The 18,616-nt window shown below is 42.2% G+C and overlaps 1 protein-coding gene across 1 annotated transcript in view; it reads right to left on the bottom strand.

Annotated features, from left to right (window-relative positions):
• BMPR1B (bone morphogenetic protein receptor type 1B) overlaps positions 1-13,194 on the bottom strand; it is a 253,263-nt gene extending 240,069 nt beyond the window's left edge. Inside the window, exon 1 of the mRNA XM_055713051.1 lies at positions 13,088-13,194. The gene's annotated coding sequence lies outside the window, so the exon portion shown is untranslated. The remainder of the gene's footprint in view (positions 1-13,087) is intronic.
• Between the last annotated feature and the right edge of the window lie 5,422 nt (positions 13,195-18,616).

The following is an 18,616-nucleotide window of genomic DNA, read 5'->3' on the forward strand; positions in this document are numbered from 1 at the left end:
CAAGAAGTATACCATGAAGTACCAGTACTATTACTTTTACGCATACAATTATGATTGAAGGTTTTTTTTGTGAAATCTTATGCATGTGTACTATTTCAAAGAGACACTTTGCATATTAGCAGTCGCCTGATGATAGCTACCAAGTACATTTTAATGTCATCCCTTGATTTATTTTCATGAAGAAAGGTCCTACTGGAAATGTACATCAGTTACCTTATGGTGGTTATGGAAATCTAATTGTATTTTGGTTTTCCTGCATCAACTGACAGAGTAAACATCATGTTAAGAGTTAGTACGAGTGTGGAAGGACAGAGATGCTACGCTTGAATTCCACACGAAGCATGTTTCCCTGGACTTATCTGTAAGACCGGCTGAACTGCACATGATAGTTGATAGTCTACTACATCCAAATCATGCATTTACTAACTTGCCACTCACGCTTTGTGACTATGAATTTCCAGTTCAGACTGGATGCCTCAACTTCTAGGATCATAAACACATCAAGGGAGAGGCCAAACAGAGATTGTAACAAAAGTGAGCTACTCATTTGAACTGGGATCCCTTTGGGGATCTCCTGAGTAGTGATGCCTCTGGCCACAAATATCAAGTGACCCCAAAAAATAACTTTAAGCTGACTAATGCATATCTGCAGTTCTCTAGGTTTCAAAAAGACCAAGCAATAGCAAGCTTTATTTGCAAAATCTTAGAAAAAAATGGACTTATTCAATGATTAATAAACATATTAATGTTGTTAGTCAGTTAATCGATCAGCTGGACCCAGCAGATGTTGATGACCACCTACAGAAAGCACCCAATAGTTTCAAGAAGTACTATTTTGAGAGCAAACCTTTCTCAAAGAAATATTACAACCAGATGTTTAACAGAAGTTCTGAATTTTTTTCAGACATGAATAAAAAGTGAGGGTTTAAAAAAAAAAGTAAATCTCTATACTCAAGGCAGACAGGAATTTATTGAGAAGCTCTCAAAGCAAAGAGCTCAACATCATTTGTATTCTCACTAGCGTGAGACCCTGTTTCCTGGACAATTACAATATCAGACAGACCCCTATGAAAAACAAACACTGCAACTTTAAATATAAGGCAGAGAGCACCATCAATGGAAACCATCTCCAGGATGGTTCATATATACACTATAGTAGCAATACTTATCAAATGCTACAGCTCAAAGAATGAAGACAGCTTACGCAGGTACAGTTCATAGGCTTTGGAAACGCCAGCCCATCAGCAAAATGCAGTAGTCACAGAATCCGCATTTATCAGAAAAAAACTCAGTAGAAATAGCTCAGAGATGCAACCCAACTGAGATCCAACCCAAGCATTACTTTGAAAAGCAGACGAAAGGAAGCACAGATGCATCAAGATCTTGATTAGAAAAGGAAAATGACTGAGATAAAGCCCACATGACTGTTCTCTGTGCCACAGGGGACTGCCTCCATTTCAAACCGCCTGAACTCTGCTACAAATAAAAGAGGCTTCTCTACACTTCTCAAAGAAGCAGAACATATCATTTGGCATGTATCTTTTTGGCCTCCAACAATGGGTGCAAGTGAACACCATTGTTAGTTCTACCACACCAAAAGAGAGAAGATAGATTCCAGCTAACTCCCTACTGTGCAAAGACTGGTTTTGAGCATGCATTGCATGAAACCATCAAGCAGGAATTTGGAGGTGTTCCCCGTAGTGATAACTTATTCAGTCGGGACCAGCAAGGACAACTGATACCAATGGAATTTTCATTTCAATGAGGTTATGTATGCAATCTGGTGGCCTACTCACACCGTACTGCCAACGAGACTTCTGTGGGCACTAGTCTTGGGGAAAGTCCCCTTGCACATAAGCTGGGATGTACTCTGGTCAGCTCCTTGAGCTAGATGCCAATACGTCCAGGACTCTGGAGAGTAAAGCAGAGTGGACTCATCAGCCTGTAAGGGTGGTTAGATGCAGCACTAAAGCCAAAAGGTTTCTTTGAACTTCTGAAATCCGTATCAGTAAGCATCAATGTATTAATAGACTCAAGAGCACAGAACTAAACAAGCCACAAAACTGCAAAAGCAAGAGTGTACAAGATCATTTAAACAAGTGTGTGGAAGGATAGGCTGTTGTTTGACACACACTCCCAGTATCTTTTATGCATATCTGCCATGTGTTCACTGATGAACAGCAGTGTATTATTTAAGCAAGAATTAAAGTTATTTTTGTCACTATGTCAAGAACCTTTCTTGATTAATGAATGTGCAAAAGACTTGCTATAAACAAGCATTTATCATCTGATCAGAGAGCATTATCATTAAATGCCATGATTACTGTCACTGAGCTAATAATGAAAGTTTTCGTACAAAGCAGTGCTAAACAGCAAAAGCAGCTGAAATTTTTTACACTGGCTTATCTGACAACAAGCACAGAAGTTAGTTGGCTGCTTTTGTTCAGGGAGGAATACCGTGCAGGGAGAGGGAACTGTGGAGAGGGGGGAAGCGGCTGGAAAAGAACTGGCATAGTACAGGAAGAAGGGGAGGTAAAAATCACTTAAATGGAAATAGCATTTCCATTTGTTACAGAAACAGCAGAACACCCTCCATCAACTCATTATTTCATTCATTCAATAGGCAGCACATTTATTTTATTTTTCACTAGTGAATTAAAGAGTTATCATTCCCAACACCTTTTCAAGGTATTCTCATTATACTTAAATGGAATAATTTTAAAAGGTATTTTGCAAGACTTATAATTGTTTTTTATTACTTCTTTCAATTTAGATAATTGAATTTTACTCTTGAGCTGATAATGTAACAAGCCACAGTGAAATATTTAACCCATATATATATAAACATCTCAAAAAAACATCTCATTCAAAGATATGTTTTCCCTTTAAGAGTTTTATGGGAGAAACATCACAAAGAAATGACTGTGTTTAAATGTGGACACCTCTATATTAAAAGTGTATGCAACAACCAATAATGTATCACAAAACTGCTCTTAGCAAAACAAAACTTTGCTTGCATCCCCTAAATTATACTTATTGATACCAATAAAAGCCTTTGACTTTATCCTGTCAGCTGTGGTATATTTTCCTGACATTACAGAAGTCAGGTAACTAGAGGAGGAACAGTCTTTTAAAGGATGTTAGTACCAGTTTTAACTGCAAAATGAGCTGTTTATCTCAGTATAAGCCTAAACCTTACCCTGCATAGATTAACAAAACTTAAAGGGTTCTCAAGAGCATAAAGTGATCCTTGTTTTGCAGTTGAACAAATGTTTAGCATCTCTTCTGTTTCTATAGCTAACCTGTTTTCCCACTTCTAAAAAGGAAGGGAGGCGGGGAGGTGGCCAAACCTGCACAACTATCCTTGTCCAGCCATACATTCTGCCAGAGCCATACTTTTATCCATGTCTAAAGAAAATAAAGAAAATATAAGCAGGGGCAAAGACACCCTAAATCACATACTCGGTGCCTTTGAAACCAGCTCACAGAATTGAAGAATACGTGCAAAAGATTTGACTATATCAGCACACTCAGAAGGCCTCCAACATCATCCTCGCCTTCCTGTGCAACAGGCCATCTGCTGGAAAATGCCATACCCATAGCCAAAAGCTGTGTGTGGGCTGTAGAAAAAAAAAAAAAATGCAGCAAATCCCCAAGATTAATGACTTCACACATGCATCCCCTGTGCTGCAGCCCAGAGCTGTTTCCCCATCCCCCTCAAACCACACAGTACTGCCACCACCGCCACCATCACACGGTTTCCCTCCTCATTCAGCAAAGATTAGCGCATAGATCTGTCCATGCGATCCACTCGGCTGTGCCTCATGGTGGGATAAAAATCACGCTAATTACCCTCTCTCAGATACAAGCCCTTTTTAAGAATACAGCCCCTGGTCCGATGCTTCGCCTTACACACCTTAGGGAAAATATAGAAGGGACAGTGAGATTCAGAAAAGGTTGTTCTGTGCAGAAAGCTTCTCAAGTCTCAACATCCATTTGTTATTCATTCCCCACCAGCTCTCTTCATTTGATGATATGGCTTACAGACCGCCGGCAGTTTAAGATGTAGTTTGAAGTTGCTAGCAACTATTCTGTGATAATTTCCAGTCCCCACAAAGAGAGAAGCTACTGCTTAGGCCATTTGTGCATCTAGAGAGAACAGGTAAATGGATCAACATCTGTTAAGAGAGTGAAAAATCACCTGTAATTTAGCATGTGTTTTATCTGAAAAGACACATCATCACCTGCAACAGTTCAAACACCTTAAAAATCGGAATTAAAACTTGCAGTACACAAGCAAAATAAGAAACGTAATTATTTCATTTTTAAAGGTGCTGGATACTTGTACTGCTCAAGAAGTTAACAAGCACCAGAGATGCCCGTCCATGCTTTGAAATCAAGCCAAAAAACCACCAAAACAGTGATGATCAGTCAGTGGTCACCCAGAAAGGACTATCTGAGTTCACAACTGCCCCCTGGGACAGTAATGCGATTTAGAGGACAGATTTATTTTTTCTTCACACTGGACCAATATGCCAATTTAAGCATGATTTTTCTATTTCAGTCTATACTGGTTGAAGTGAAATAACCTACGCAGATAAGAAGGATCCATGCCACTCATTACATTATGTCTACATTATAAGTGCGACATGTACGCTTTAAAGCACAGGCTAAATGAAAGGGTCAACACCGGAGCCTGGAATGAAAACAGGAATTGCTGTATGCATCCTTCAGGGATTTTATTATAATCCTTTCCAATGTTCACTATGATCTCTAACCATTAATAGAACATACAGACAGCTGCTGCCGAAGCAACCTGTCCTTCTGTCCTCAGCTAATGTGAGAAGCAGAAGCAGTAAGAGTCCTGACCTTCCCTCACAAATTTTCCTGCACTTTCTCTCCCCAGGGTTAAGCTGACAGCAGTCTCCTTTGGCTGTACCTTCAGACAGCTCGCAGGATTTGTTTTAGGGTACTGAAGCTACGTTTGTTCACTCCAGTCCAGCAGGGTTCTGAGGACCTGCATCCACGTACCTACTTGTAGCATGTTACGCTCTGCACGTTATACCACTGCCACCAGTTCGCCTGTTCACAAGACCAAACCCAAATGTGGTAACTTTGCAGGACTTCTGCTGGTGTTACTGTGTTTGGGTCTCCTCTACCCTATCTCATGGGTACCACTTTCCGCTATTTTCAGTTTTAAAAAAAACATGTATTCTTTAGGCTATTACCTGCACACCAGAAAAAAAAATAATATTAAAAACCTCTCCATTTCTGGCCTTTGACATCTGTCAAGAGTCATTTGAGAGTATTGCTTATTATGGAGCCATAGAGAAAAGAAAACATTTTCTGCAAAAGCTAGCATCTTCAACTGTTCATTCCTGCTCTAGCATCTTCAACTGTTCATTCCTGCTCTAGCCAGCTAAGCCAAGCCACACTTGACAGTAGGATTGCCTCACTTTGCTTGGGGACAGCGAGTGGGGAAGAGATAAAACAAGGCAGGCACCTTTGCACTGAGGCAGACCACGCACATTCCCACACCTGCTGACAGCGCTGAGGACCCTGTCCTCCAGCAAGGAGGATAGAAAGCAGAGTTAGGCACAGAAGCTCCTCAAATGCTCCAACAATTCCCAAAGCAACTGCCCAGTTAGGTTCTTAATTATATGGCAAAGCAATTCTAAAAGCTTAACTCAGACTTCACATCATTAACAGCACTGTGTTTGGTCAATCAGACTATTTACAGTTTACTTTTCACCTTGAGCCAAGTCCAGTATTTAAGTATGAGTAGCATAAAAATAATTTTAAAAGGCATTTCAATACATGTAAGACATCTCCTGCCTGTATGCAAAGGCCCCACCAATTTCTAAAAAGATTTACCATCAATGATTAAACCTGTAAGAATATATCCATTTACAGAAGTACAGTCACACAGTTTTAGTTTTTATTAAATTTGTAGTAGGATAAAAGAAAAGCCTTGAATGGTTTATAGAAACAGCTGAAATGCTACTAAGGGAAGAAATTACTTGGGATTAATAATTTCAAATGTATGTGCAACATTTGAGAACAGAAGGGCAGTGTAAAAATAGATCAAACCCTTTTGACAGGCTCTCATTTCTTCACACCATTCCAAGTCACGTTGCCTGAACTGGCAAGGTGAATCAGAAAAATTTGGTTCTGCACAAAGTACAAAATCTACTCTTTTTCAGAAATCTAGCAAAACATTTATGCACAAATTAAGCTCCAAGTAAATCTGTAGAGTATTATGCATGCACACACACATAAACAACTCAAGATTCAAGCCTCAAAATATAAGAATAAAATTTACAACTGAGAGGACTAGAAACTATTCTGTGTTGCTTTTTCTTGGGTTTTTTTTGTCTTGGTTTTTGTTTGGTTGTTTGGTTTTTTTTTTTAATTAAAGCACTAATTCTCAAGTAACTAATAACTTGCACAAAACCTTAAAAACAGCAAGTAAGAAGGAAATTCCATGAGTTCAAAACACAGCATGTGTCATTCAGATCACATTGGCTTTTGTCAGGAAAGCAAATTTCATTCAAAATGAAAAAGTCCTCAGACATTCACTAGTTCTTTTACAGAGAGGCTTGGTTACTCCCCATCAATGGATTTATGAGTAAAAAAGTTATACAGGTTATCTTTATTTCCTTTCATTTTTAATCCAACTATTGATTTCTGCAGGTCCTCAACCAGCGGCATCCCTATTACACTGAACAGCCCAGCAACACGGCATAATCCCCACTGTGAACAATTATATCTGGGGGGGGCGGGGGGGGGGGGGGGGGGGGCGGCGGTGGTGGTTCTGACTTGCCTGTGGAAGTAGCACCCAGGAAACAGACAAGTCTAAACTCTTGCAATATGTGGTTATCAGAGAAGAATTATTTAGCTTCAAGTTAAAAATATACTACTCCTCTTCAAATGTGCAAATATGGATTTGCCTGCTGCTCCAACGGCTGTCAGGGAAAACACCCTAAAACCTGTTCCTTCCATAAAACAGAAATCTGCATCTATGTGATGCCATTGCTGCTCACGTACCGCTGGCAAGCATAACTCACATGTACAAAGTTATCCCTTAGACGGACCCCCAGAGTTTACCATCCATTTCCAGTTAATGCCAAAATTCTGGAGGAAACCAGTTTTGCTCTTTAGCTACAGTAAAGTGATTACATCTGTGCCAAGGCAAACTTGAAAAAGGAGATTAATACCTGTAGGAAAAATGTTTCCTGTTGTAAGAAGCTCACCTCAAGTGACAGGGATGGGTGTCCCATGAAAACCACTGAGCTAGGTGGACTGTATGAATGCAAAAATTACACCAGCAATCTTAAGACAAAGTACCTCCTACCATCTCTCAAACAGAAATTATACTGGTATTTTAAACCCTAAATGCGACGCAGATCCAGTTTCACATTCATAGTATTTGCAAGGTGCTGAACATAGTAGCTCTGAATGCCTACCTAGGGCTCGTGAATAAAGGAAAAAGGCAATATATACGTGATTATTTTTAAAGATGAAAGCACAAAACAGTAACTGAACAGTAATTGAGTAACTGAAGTCTCATTCTGTCCATCAACAGCACCTTGGGCTCGACCTCATCCTCGACCCAGGGTCTCAAAACACTTTTCAAGGGGTACTTGTGTCTGCAACCCACTGGACAGAACCAGAGATACACAGACATTGTGGACCCTGCTCAGCTCAAAGGGTTTCTCCACTTCAATTCTCCAGTAGGACAAGACCCTACAAGACTTGCCTATGAATAAAAGAAGTCTATGACGCCTGCACACACTTAATTGTATTTCTGCAGGCTACAAAAGTCTTCCTATATTCATTTTAACAAACTCTACTGAATAGTTATGCCTGAAGAGAAATTCCCTGTTAGGAAAAAAAAAAAAAAAAAAAAAAACAAAACCCAAACCAAACTGTTCATCCAACTTCAGTAGCAAATGCAAATAGCTAATTAACCTTATCTCCATTACACTGTCCTGGCTTTGCAATACATCTGGCACAGAAGCAAGAATTTTTTTGCCTTGCCTAAATCTCACATATGTAGAGAGCCTACAATCAACAGGCTCTGAAGCAAATTTGACTAGCAAAGATTTAGCCTCTGTGTACACCTATGCCCTCTGCACTGTATTCTATATGCACGCTTGTGGATGTCATTTCATCATCACTTCTAATGGGGAAGAGAGAAATTGGCAGATACATGAAAAAAGTTGTATTTAACTATCTGGATACAAATAAAGCTGTGTTTGTGTACTTAAGAGAGAGAAAAACAAACTAGCCAAACCCTGTTCATATACACATTAACGATCCAAGGCAAATAAGTCTATTATTTCACCCACCACGGGGGGTGGGCGAAGTGTCCCCTAAAATAAAATGTGCCCAAAATATGTGCTTCATCATTTCACTTTTTCATACTCTGTATTAAACACAACTATTTTTTCTCGGGCCAAAGTGGTAAGGTTAAAGAAAAGCAAACTGGACAAAAGGTCAGATTATACTGAAATTGAAATATTTATCAGAATACCTATTTCTGCCAAGGACGATAATCACAAAGGTAATGTCTCATTTGATCCTTAATTGACCTGTGTGGTTTTAATTAGGAAGGGGGATGGGAGGGAATTAACCTAGAGCTAATTACAGTCTTGATTCTACAAAACTGCAAGTGCGTAATTTTATTCACATGAGTATTCCTCAGTGAAGTTATGCATGAACAACTACATTTGTAGCTTCAGGGAATGAGTCTTGAATAACTTAACCTTTTAAAAACTTTTAAGTGGCTGCTTTATAAATATTTCTTATATACAACCCATTTTGTACTTTAGGCTTTACATGTGAAATTTTTTCTGAACACCAAACTATATTTGCTTTTGTTTCAGAAAAACAGCAACAGTTATGTTTTTGTTAGGAAATAAGTTGTAGTTTTAAAGAATGAATGCTTTAAATACATGCATTTATTCATCCTGGGCTGCAAAACGACAGTCTTTGGCTTCATGACATCAAAGTGTAGAGGTATGTAGCAATGTATTTTGACTTCAGCACTGAATTGATTTTCAACGTGTAACACAACCAGTTTCCGGGGAAGAAAATTCCCCGAGACGTGTGTACACGCAGGTCCCTGCATACTACAGTTCACTCACTGCTGGAAACACTTTCTGGAACAGGTGAAGGAGGAGCCCACGCTCACCGATGGTCTCCTCACACCCACGTCGCGACCTCAGCCTCTTCACTACATTCAGTGGTTTCTGCCCATTTCTTCAAACTCTGCGGACCTGCAGCATGCCACAGACGACTCCAAATACCAGTTATATAGGACTCAAAATCGTAACCATGACTTCCACGCAAGTGCCCTCCCAGCTGGCCACTGCACCACGAGATGAGGACTTGTTTTACACCCAGACTGCAACAGATAGTAACTCCTCCAGCCTGCTTTCCCAAGGAAATGTTTAGACTTGCTTATCTGCAGATAAACGCGTCTGCCAGATCCTCTCTAATAAGTTTTGAGCCTATTGGCCAATTATAACAAAATCTCACACAGGTTTGGAGACCTAAAAGATATTCGCTCTGACAAGTGGCAGAAAAGCCGGCAGCTGGGCTGAGAATAGAGCCCCCCTTGGTGACCCTGTGAGGAGGGCAGCTGGTGCAAGGACATACCACTTGGCTAGCAGGGACCCCAGCCTTGGGACACAACACCTAAGAAAAGAGGTTCCTTTGGGTTTTGCTTCTTATCAAAACCCTCCAACATACCCTGTGTACGAGAGCAATTAAAACATACTGCCTGTTGTCCAGGCACACACAGATACACGCTCCTCTGTGTGTGCGGTGTAAGCGCTCACACCTGGGTGTGCGCACACGGCACAGCGTGAACTGATCATAAAGAATAATGGATCACACAGGAATTTCTTTACAGCTTGATGAGGTGTTGACATTTTAAGCAGAGAAAAGTAAACTCAGTAATGTAATGCATGAAAAAACTGGTATAATGTAATCAAACACTGCTTTATAAAGTATTTTAGTTACCTCAAAATCATTTCCTTACTACAAAAAAAGTCCAGTTCTTATAGAAGCTATAATAGATAAATCTTTCCTCCTTCCACGCTCCCAAAAGAGCAAGGTTACTGATGTAAAACATGATATGATGCATAGTCATCATCAGAATGTTACAATTTGTAGACTTTTAAAAATCTTTTTATATAACCCTTGTTACATTTTTTGCTACCCAAACCAGATACAAAACAGCAAGAGGGAAGTGCCTGTCAGAAGCAAGTCTGGTCTGAAACCTGCACTAGTGAAGAAAGCAGTTTGACACGTGAACTTCAGAGCAAACTGCCATGTTTTCTAACCAGTTTCCTCCAAGTTTTGCCTACTAGCAGCAACATTTTCAGTTTGTTTAAGACAATGTAAAAATAGGAGCTCATCTCTTCTGAAAAGGAATAAAAATACAAATGGTAGTAAGTCTAAGATATCGTTTATAGTTTGTTTTATGGGGTATCACCCATAGATCGAATTAATTTGTTTCTGTTCAATATTTCCAGTATTTACAGCGCAATGATCTAGATAATTTTGGCATATACAAGTCAGATACTGATATATCTATAAATCCTCACCAATTTCTTAAGCAGAGTGATGACAACCAAGATAATCCTGTTGCTTTATATGCTATTCTATTGTTGCAACTACTCTGAGGTCAGTAGAAAATACCTGTCACAAGTTTTTAGAGACTTTTCTGGCTTATCCCATATTCTATCTGAGGGCTGTAAAACTACTTGGATGGCTGTCGTTAGCAGCGGTGTTTAGGCTGAACCCAGAGACACCCCTTCACTCCCCGCAGCACACTGCGTCAGGTATTGCGTTCATACGACAAAGCAGCCACTTTCCCACAGGATTTACAGTCTAGGTAAGTGCTCTGTAGTCAATGGCAAGCAATCACTGGTTAAGAAACAGAGCAGCTCATAAACATTCATCTGGAAGGAAAAAAAAAAAGTTAATCTTGTTTCTTGGGAGTAGTAACACATCATTTCCCACCTCAGCATCAGACTTCCTCTCATTGTTTCCTTGCACCTGGCAACAGATATTATGTCTTACATATCGAAGCTCTTGTTTTCTAGGAAACAATACGCAGAGAAGAGTGACAGAAACAGGCAAGAAAGATGAGATGCTGGGAATAGCCTTTGTGAATCTGTCAGTTTGCATCATCACCAACCGAAGCTCTTTAAAAGAGTTTCAAGACCTGAGGGCTTGAATCTGCAAAGCAGTGAGCGTTCTGGCCTCACTGCAGCAAAGACCCCAGCACATGCATCACTTTAATTACACAAGTGCACCAATTAAAATGGACCCACTTCTACCCTTAAAATTAAGCACGTACTTGAGTGCTAACTTCAAGCCAGAGCATTCAGTATACTGACCCCCAGGAAGGACTGCTAGGTCAGGGATGTGCACGCACACACACAAATGTAGACAGGTACAGATACAACTACCCTAAAGGCCTGAGGGGTTCCCCACCCCCCACCCCACTGCACAAGTGTCAATCAAGAATAACTCAGCTGAAGCCAAGCAGGGTAGTAGGTTGTGGGAAGACAGTCAGGGCCCTTAGGTTGTATTTACCATGATGAATTCCTTATTTTGAAATAACTGCAAAACTGTTTCATAACAATGCAAAGTTTCAACGCATGAACCAGAGAACCTACTTACAAGCAGATCACAAATCCATCATACCACTCTAAGATTAAGATGCTACTTTGGTTTTTTGGTTGCTTTTAAAAACCTCTGAAAGAAATCTACTCCCTGCACATGCAGCATTTGCCAGGAAAAGAAAGCAGGAGTAAGTGGTGCCATAAGCTTCTTGCTAGTTGTCAGACAGATCTGATTTTGTCCTCTGTAGGCAATCACATGGTAGCCACTCTGTCAAATTAATGTACACTGCCTCCATGAGTTATTGCCAGAGACTGTAGCTTTTAACATCCTAACTTTAACATGCCTGTCGTTCAAAATGATTATTCTCAGCAAACAACGATGGCTGTACTCGCTTCTTTCTCTTAAGACAAATTTCAAATGAAGCAGAAGAGAGCATTTCAGCCTGACAAGAAGATAACAGGGGAAACACTGGAAGGTTATAAAAGCATGAATGGGATGGAGAGGAATAGGGACCAGTTCTGCACTATCTCTATCCAAGACATAAGTGCTTTCAAACGAAGGTTCGAAATAAAAGGGTGTGGTGTTTGACACAGTGTATAAAGTCAAAGCTATGAAGTTCCTTGCCACAGCACGTTGCAGATGCATAAAGTTTACACTGGGTCAAGGGGCAATCGGAGCTTTTCACAGAGGGGAAAACCTGCGAGGCTATAAAGACACCAGCTCTCCCTTAGGAGGCATCCAAGCTGCAAATGATTGTATGCTGAGAGAGCCTTCTAGTGAATTATCCCTACACACCTGCCTTATTTTTCCAGCCCCGTTTGTGGCACTCAGACCCGGGACGCTAGGCATACGTCTGGTTTCATCCACACGAAACGGTGGCACTTTCTGTAATTTACGCGCATCAGGCTCTTAAATCAAGCAGCCAAACGCTATGTTACCGAGCAGCGTCACCCAAAAACCCCCAGCGACACGGTGCGACCGGTCAACCCGAGTCCAGGTCAGCCCACGGCAAGCGGCGGAGCCCGGCGGCCAGCGGCGCCGCTCCGGGGACTCACCGCGCCCTCCGGCACCTTCGCGGATAAACAAGATGGACTTCGACAAACGGGCGTTGTGATTTAAAAGCGCGTTTCGGGAGCACTGGGATTAACGGGCAGCCGCAGGCGTGCAGGCGAGAGGGGCGCCCCGTCCCCCGCCCGGCAGGGCTCCGCACCGCTCCGGGCGACGACTTGGGAACGGCCGAGAGCGAGCGCTGCGCACCACGCGTGGGACGGCCTGCGGCGGAGCTGGCCGAGCACCCAGGTCGGGGCAGGCAGAGCCCCAGCTTCGGGCTGCAAGGCACCCCCCGCAGGCCGGGCACGGCAACCCCCCGGGTCCCCCGCCGCGCAGGTGCCCGGCCGCCCCCCCCGCAGCATCCCCGCTCCCCGCCCGGCCCCGGCGTCCTTACCGGCTGCGTGCGGAGGCCGGCGGGCCCCGCCGAGCTGCCCCTCCCCGGGCTGCCTCCCCCACCGCGCCCGCTCCCGCCCGGCGCGCAGCCTCTGCGCTCGGCTTCGGGGGGTCCGGGGTTTTCTCTCCCCTCCTCTCGCCCTCTCCAGCTCCCACTAGTGATCGCACGCCCGGCCCGCCTGGAGGATTCGCCGCCGCCGCCTCCTCCCGCCCCCCCGCGGGCGGCCGGCGCGGAGCTGCCGCCTCCCCGGCCCCGCCGCCACCCGAGGGGACCCCCGGCGGGGCTGCCGAGCCTGGGGACCCGTTTCCCGCGCCCATCACCCCCAGCCGAGCGAGCGGACGCCGCGTCCCCCCGCGCCCCCGGCCCGGTCCCCCCGCTCTCGGCTGGCAGGGCAGGGAGATTTAAGAGAAGCGAGGCAATTTACTGCCAGGATTAAATTAACAACGGAGATAAAACAGACAGCGTGGGAACAGCCGGTTGAAAAATGAATTGCCGATACATCATATAGGGTTTATAGCATCGGCAATAACTTATTGCCGAGCATAGGCTGCGCCAGGGCCCCAGCAGAGATGCTCCTGCTGTAATTTAGTCTGTAACTGTAACTTAGATGTTGTACCGCATTGCCCAGTCACTCCAGCACCATCCCAGGCCACTCTATGGGCTCGACACAACACTCAGCCCAGGGTTTCCAATCTCAGCGTTATTGTATCACTGCTTCCCTCTTTTCTGTGATTGATCACAGAAAATAATGGATCAGCAGTTCAGGTTATCACATTAGGAGCCTGTAACCACCATTTAGTCTACAGTAACACGTGTTAAAATTTGTGACTTCTGAGGCAAAGGTGGATTTAAAACGGGAATGTTTGGGGTATGACTGCATTGGCATTCTAGTGTCCATCAGGAGCGCACTGTGAAGCCCTTGTGGAGCCACCTCTGTGCACAGACCACAAGCAGTAAGCCAGAAAACACATCCCAGGAGCGCACCTAACACACCTTGGGACCAACAGGCATCCCGTGCACCAGGCAGGGCTGCAGCCAGTGCAAACACACCGACCCGTGTGTCCTCAGGACCAGCTGCTGCAGATGGCAATTCTACTGCACCACACTCTGGTGGTGCAGACACACATTACCATAACCCCATATCATTTCAATTTCTCACACTCAAGAGGAGTTAGTACTCTCTGTCACTTTCCGAGTGGGTTGATATTTTAATGTTACATTCCCATACACAGAAGCTAGTCTGTCCCCCTTTGACTCAGAACATTTAATTTGAAGAATATTGCAGCAGCATTTTGCGGCAGCTAGATGGAAGAGAGAGCAAACTGGCTCCGAAGGAGGAGAGTTGCTTCCACTGTAACTCTCTTTCTGTTCTCAGGCCCCAACCTATACTCTGCCACTGTAGGCCTGGGCTTTTTTACACGTACCTCAGTCAATACTAGATGCAGAAGTAGAGAACTACTTCCTACTAGCTGAGGCAAATTTAGAAATGCTGAAAAAAATGGGAGAAAGCCTGTTCCAGAAAGATTTCTGGATTGCTTTTTCATGAAACCTGTGTATGCAAGTTGTCCTTGTGCATTTCATGCTTTGCAGTTTTTTTGGCCTGCATCCTAGCCGCAGCTCATTATAACACAGGTATATTGTCTATTATGAGCCTAATGTTTCCCTCTCAGCCGAGATACTTCACTTTTTAATTGGTTTCCGTCTTCTATTTGTCTCAGTCTTCTCTTGTTTGTTTGCAGGAGTCAAATAGAAGTACTGGCTTTTCTAGAAAACAGCTGAATAACTACCCCATGCTGCACAGGCAAGAGAAACCTAGAAAACAGAGAACTCAAAGGGGGGTGGGGGGTGGGAAACCAACCCCACCACCCTCAGGAAGCAATAAAGAGAGGGATGAAAAGGAAGAGAAGCCATAAAATAAATAGAAAGGGAACAAAAGGAAGGTGTAACAGAATTTAAAAGTGCCATAAATTGAAACAGTTGGCAATGAGAAAAGAGACATTACAACCACTTTTTTTTCCACACTGCCAGAGAGGTTGAAAAGCATGGTTGCCTTTGAAGCACAAAAATAATTAAAAAAAAAAATCTACCGCGTACGTGAGAATGAAGGATTTATCCTACAGCACTCCAATGCTAGTGTGCCCCAAAGGGGCAAGTTGTTTACCAATTTCCTTGAAAATATACAACATATCTTCAAAAACGTGTGCCCTTCTGAGCTGTGATGAATCAGCAGCCACAGAAACTATGCAGTCCTGGACTGAGCTCTAACAAAGGCATGACAGTTTTCCTTTTCTCTCCACAGCCTCCAGCTAAACTTCTAACTTCAGCCACCATTCTTTAAGTCCTAATTATATCAGACCTGATTATGAAAATACTTGAACGAAAACACTCAAAAGATTGAGCACCCAGTGACAACAGCAAAAGGAGATGTAGTATTTCTGAACAAGACATTGTTTGAGGTTGCGGGTAATTGTCTAAATCTTCTATCATTGCTAAGGTAAACAGATAAAACCACAAAAATGTTTAAGCCTCCTGGCAAAGTTTTCAGCGTGCTTTCACCTTCCTGACCTCAAAGCGTTGAGAGCTACACTACTAGTACTCTGCAAATCCTTAAGATACTATGTGTTGTCAGTGGAAGAGAATCCCTCCCCTAACACATGCAAATAAACCATTCGGTAGAAAAACAAATATTGTGTGATCTCTTCACCTTTTTCTATGTTTAGAGAAGACAACATGGCCCCCTTTCTATTCTAGAAGCAAATGCTCTCTCTTTCCAAAACAGTAGTATTCTCTTTCTGTCTTGTGAGAAGCTCCGCGGCTTCACGCTTTATGCATTGCTTTTCCTTGGTAAACAACTTCACCGAGCCTGTCTGTCATTTGGTGGCCCTATGGACTTCACTAAGGAAAAACAAACACATACAACCAATTTATTCCCATTTTCCTAACTGTTGATCAGACATTATTATTTTTCTACCGTATCGAAACTGCAGGTTTCAGTAATGCAGCAAGAAATGGTGCTATCATGCCTGATTAAACAGCGTTTGTTCTCTACTGTACAGACAGGACGATACGATATTTCATGGCTTTCTTGCAGTTCTATAACACGATCACATCTCATCTTCAAAACTCAATACCAAGCTTCATTTGTCTTTGTTTACTCACAGATTACAGCTGATGGTTCTCTACCATCTGTTTGCTGGAGTATCGTGTCTGTAGTGCAGTGCTGTGATTTTCAAATCAACCCTTAAACTGTGATAAACAGAATATCAAAAAGCTCCATCAGCCAGCTACAAAATTACTTAGGAAAGAGACAATTGCCATGCACACTTTGTCAAAAATGCTTTTTCTTATCAGGTACACTGATCACCTACCCTATGTCTCTTGCAGTATGTTTATAAAAAATCCAAACAAGTAAAATGCATTCTAATGGCCGAGAGTTGATCCAAATGTTATCTGCAGACTCAAGTTATGCTTATTTATATGCAGCACAGTCTTTTATTTCATATTTGCCATGCAAACTCTAGAAGCTTAGGATCAAATGTACCTCTTGTTACCTCACTTAGCCATAGGATGCATGTGTAATTATATGTGTTTGAGTGCGTGCTACAGTGGGAGTAAACCGCTGACAGCCCATCTCAATAACAGAGGAGGAGCAAGAAGAAAGGGTACATGCTTCTCATGTGAAATGGTAATTGCGAGAGGGACAGAGAATTGGAAAGAACATAAAAGGCACTATATTTGAACAAACTTATTTCAGACAGCCATTCCCAAACTGAGATCCAGGGACTAACTCCCTCCTGGGGAGAGCAGCTGGCTGCCTGCCTCAGCATCTTTCACCAGCAAGAGGAGCCAGCAGTCAGCCATAACATCCTCCACAAGTTTCAATGTGCTGAAGTCCTCTCCTTATGAATTTCTGGCATTCACAATCCTTATTGATTTAAATAGGGCTGGAAAGCCATCAGAACTGAATGCTGAACATCTTTTCTAAATAAGAAAATTTAGAGTACAGAAGTCTGTAGAGGAAATTTAAAAGAATAAAACCAAACAACTGTCTGTAGGACAATAGTGGCAGGGAAGAATGCCCTCTAATTAAATCTGTTGCCTGTAACACTTTTAACTTCAGTGAAACTACCCAGTCTTAAACTGCAGACAAAGTATCAGGGATTTAGGGTACACCCTAAAGCACCCACAGACACCTTGCTGACAGCAGCGGCACACCAGAGTCCAGTGGATGGACTCGCTCAAACAGCTCTTCACTTGCCTAAGGCTTCCACGGACTGGGACTTCAGGCTCCACCTTTTTGTGGATTTTGTTATTGTTTTTTCAACCTTCAGCAGTATTTTATAGCTTCTGCCCTCTGAACCACTAACTATTTTTACAATATGGATTAATCCCTTTTCCAGTTTAAGGAAACAGCTGAGATAGCAAGCTTTAACAATTTCATATTCTGAACTCTAATTAGTTTAATGTAATGTTATTTGTTCAGGAGTGTTGGTCCTTTAGTCAAGTTTCAGTATAATCCCAACATAATCCCCGATTTTTTTTCCCTTTTACATCTCATACTTCTCCAAAATATTTTTAAATGTTTTGATCTACTGAACACTTACTGTGTGCCTTGTTTTGTACTCAGTATATTCTTTGATCACTTCTTTGAAACTTAATCTAACAGGTGTTATTTTAATTAAAAGCAAGTCTGTCATCGTACTTTTATAATAGTAATTTCATTTCACTTATGGAGTATATTTTATGCATTTTCTTCCTCTTGCACCTCCTTAATTTAGGACTCGCATAGTAAGTAGGACTTTTATATTTACTGTTTGTTATTCCTATATAGGGTGTATATATAGAAGTATTCTTAGTCTTCCTATACTGTAATGTTATTTGATATTAGTGGGATTTCCTCTTGGATTTAAACCCTTGAAAAGGGATGGGCTTTCTGGAGAGCATAAACTGACCAATTTAATGCTATAACAACAGCAGTTCTCCCTGAACGCAGCTGTGTTGTCACAGGGGATAAAATTCAACTTTTTGCAGAATAACAGTGAAAGATCTAGATATTCCTTAAGACATCAAAACAAGGATAGGGGCTGGATCTTGAAGCAGCCATAGAAAGTTCTTGGAATAAAACTGTTTAAGTTGTTTTACTTTTATCCAGTGAGCTACAAGACTACCATGTGGAGATTAGACACTGGTGGAAGCCTGATGAAGTCAGCAGACCCTGCACAGAAAAAGGTACATTTCTTTATTAAGATCTTCCTTTGGATATGTTTTGCTTTTCTAAGTATGTCAGACTGGATCTGGAAAACGGGAGTAAGAAAACAGATAATTTCTACACCGGTGACCCATCCACCGCAAAGTCATCCCATGCTGAGAGGTTTCATTCTCCCAGTGGAAAGGAACAGGGTCTAACTTTGTTTTAAATTAGATGGTCTTTTATTTGTGGGTACCCGTTTCACCAACCACAGGTCCAACCATACAGTGCATTTCTCCTATATCCAAAGTGAAATTTGTTAAAATACAAAAGGTATTCAG

The sequence above is a fragment of the Falco cherrug genome, chromosome 1 (assembly GCF_023634085.1).
Source record: "Falco cherrug isolate bFalChe1 chromosome 1, bFalChe1.pri, whole genome shotgun sequence".
Lineage (NCBI taxonomy): Eukaryota > Metazoa > Chordata > Aves > Falconiformes > Falconidae > Falco > Falco cherrug.